This window comes from Myotis davidii, unplaced genomic scaffold (assembly GCF_000327345.1).
Source record: "Myotis davidii unplaced genomic scaffold, ASM32734v1 scaffold862, whole genome shotgun sequence".
Classification (NCBI taxonomy): domain Eukaryota; kingdom Metazoa; phylum Chordata; class Mammalia; order Chiroptera; family Vespertilionidae; genus Myotis; species Myotis davidii.
Genome location: NW_006293230.1, coordinates 722,527 through 725,678, shown reverse-complemented (window position 1 = coordinate 725,678; position 3,152 = coordinate 722,527).

Here is a 3,152-nt window from a genome sequence, read left to right as displayed (position 1 = left end):
CCCCCCCCGGGGGGGGGGGGGCGGAGGGGGGTCGCTGGCAGAAAGTTCCACCAGCGCTCCCAGCATAGCCCTCTCCACCCCAAACACCCACTGTTCTGCGGGCGGCCACGCACGCCTGCTCCACCATCTGGCCAGGCGCCGCCTGAGGGGGTACTGAAAGGACAGGGGAGCCCGGCCGCCGTGGCTCAGTGGTTGAGTGTGGACCTATGAGCCAGGAGGTCCTGGCTCGATTCCCTGTCAGGGCACATGACCTGTTGCAGGCTGGATCCCCAGTGTGGGTGTGCAGGAGGCAGCCAATCCATGAGTTCTCTCATCACTGATGTTTCTCTCTCTTTCACTCTCCCTCCATCTCTGAAATCAATAAAAATATTTTTTTTAAAAGAAAGGACAGTGGTGTCCGCAGCAGGAAGCCCCCGTGTCTCCCACACCCCCTTCCCAGCGACGCCTGCTCACCGTCAGAAAAACCTACCCCCGGTTTCCCTTCTCCCAGCCCCTCTAGAGCAGCGGTTCTCAGCCTGTGGGTCGCGACCCCTTTGGCGGTCGAATGACCCTTTCCCAGGGGTCGCCTAAGACCATCCTGCATATCAGATATTTACATTACAATTCATAACAGTAGCAACATGACAGTTATGAAGCAGCAACGAAAATAATGTTATGGTTGGGTCACCACATGAGGAACTGTATTACAGGGCCAGAAGGTTGAGAGCCACTGCTCTATAGGGAGAAAGCAAACACGGCCATCATCCTTACCTCAGTGTGAGCTGATGCAAGACCACGTCCCTCGGGCAGCTCCCGGTGATCAGGGACATTGGTGGGGATGGAAAAAAAAAGGCCACATGCTAACCCGACAAGCTCAGGGAAGGCCTGCATGGCGTCTTGCACACTAAAGACCCAAGGTAACCACCAAGGATGGTCTGGAATTAAACTTTCACTAAAAGCAACTATGGTGGGTAGTCAGTCCTAGGCCTGTAGTTTCCCTGAGGGCAATTGTTTGCCTTAACTGAGCCTATTGTCTGTCTGCATCTAAGACAGTGGTTCTCAACCTTCCTAATGCCGCAACCCTTTAATACAGTTTCTTATGTTGTGGGGACCCCCAACCATAAAATTATTTTCGTTGCTACTTCATAACTGTAATGTTGCTACTGTTATGAATCGTCATGTAAATATCTGATATGCTATATGTGTTTTCTGATGGTCTCGACCCACAGGTTGAGAACCGTTGATCTAAGATAACATACCTATGAAATGTAACGTCTCTTTTCCCCCCACCCCTGGGGCATAGCCACATGCCCTGGGCGCCAGGACAGAGACCATAAATTCCTTCATTGTTATTGTTACCATGTGAATTGTTGACTGTTGACTATCCTGCACCTGCTTAAGTATGTGCCCATCATTTTACTTTTTATCCAATCCCAGGGGTCCCCCGCTTTGCTTTCTCCCACCTCCCTAATCTATCACCAGTGGATTTCCTGTGGCCCGCCTCCATCCCCTCCTTCGACTGCGATGTAGAAAAATAGATGAGAAACGCCACCCTCTGGAGCTTTATCCAATCCATTGGATTCTGCTTCCCGGCAATTGTCGGCAGTTTGGCTCAAATAAACGCAAACATTCTTTACGGGTTTGGACGTTTTTCTGTTAGCGTTGGTAGCTTGGCGTTTTGACTGAGGTGCGGTGAGCACAAGTCATGACAATTTTTGAACATAAACCACGGGGTTGTTGTTTTCTTCATCGCTACAAAGTGAGAACGATTATGTAGCCCAGCCCGGAGGATTGCTGTGGAGATTGCACGAGGATTATGAGCGTAAAAATGCGAAGGATAATATCAGGCACACCGCAGGTGCTAATGAATGAGCTGACGTCATAATGCACTGCAGTGGCCTTGGCAGTCATGGCGAAATTAAAGGGAACCAAATGTGTTTGAAAAGAACCGGCAGGATGGTGATGGCGGTAGGTCCGAATAAAGTTGGTAAAAGAATAAAATTAGCCCCTCAGCTCACAGAGCTGGATTTCCTCAGCATCATCCTGTGAGCTAACTGTCTTGCCCACAGGCCTAAATATTCACGATCTTACAAATCTACTTAGTGCATTGAGAAATCTGGTGGAATCGGAATGTCGAGTCTGTGGTTAAAATCTCTCTCCATTTCCTGAGTGATCCACAGTCTCTGTCTATTCACTTGAGAACAAAGCACCCACCTGGCACCATGCCCAGCACAGGGTTGGTCTTTCTCAGATGAAACCCATCCTCCTGGCTCGGTATCAGTAGGATGTGCCCACGGAGCAACTTTTCACAATAACCGCAGTGGGTTGTACATATAATCCAGCACTTTCTCACCGAGCTTCTTTTGTGACCAGAGTGAACCTTTCCAAGCCGGTGAAGAGGTTTTACAGGAACAGTCTGGCTATCGTTCAAAACTAAGGGCATTGGCTCCTGGGACGTGAGAACTCGGGAGTTGGCCTAATGAGTGCCCTGCTCTCGGCAAGGCAACCGGCTTCTCTGATCCCCCCGGGGCTGGTTTTCTGCTCAGCCCTGTGGATGACACCACGCTGAGTCACCCCAGAAGGCTGGCAGCTACAAGCTAGTGTGGCTGAGAGATCTAAAAAGGCAGGAGCTCTGTTTAAACTAGAGGCCACGTGGAGTGACACACCCGGCTGGATTCCTCGGTGAGCACTGGGCACTGAGCAGTGTCCTGTCACTTACCAGGTGGGTGGCCTTGAGCAAGTCCCTCGCGTGCCCTGCCTTTTCTCTCAGGATGAGCAGTATGGACAGAGGAGAGCTTCTAACGCCCAACCTCACCCTGGTGTCTATTTCTCTTGCCTTTGGTAGAAGAAAGTGAAGACTTTGTTTCTTATGTAGAAGTGCCACTTCTAACTGCTGAGATGACAGCTACGTATGGAGATAGAAAACATTAATGAAATTAACTACACAAACTAGTGCAAGCAAAATCAAAGTCAACTAATTCTCTCAGGAATCACTCTCAGCAGTACCCTCAATGAACTGCCCACGCAGACATACATAGTGGACTGATTTTACAAAGGCACAAAGGCAAGTCGACGGAGAAAGGGCAGTCTTTAAACGGAGATGCAGCAATTGCACATCCGAATGCAAAAATACATAAAATCAGACACAGACTTCACACATTTCACAAAAGGAA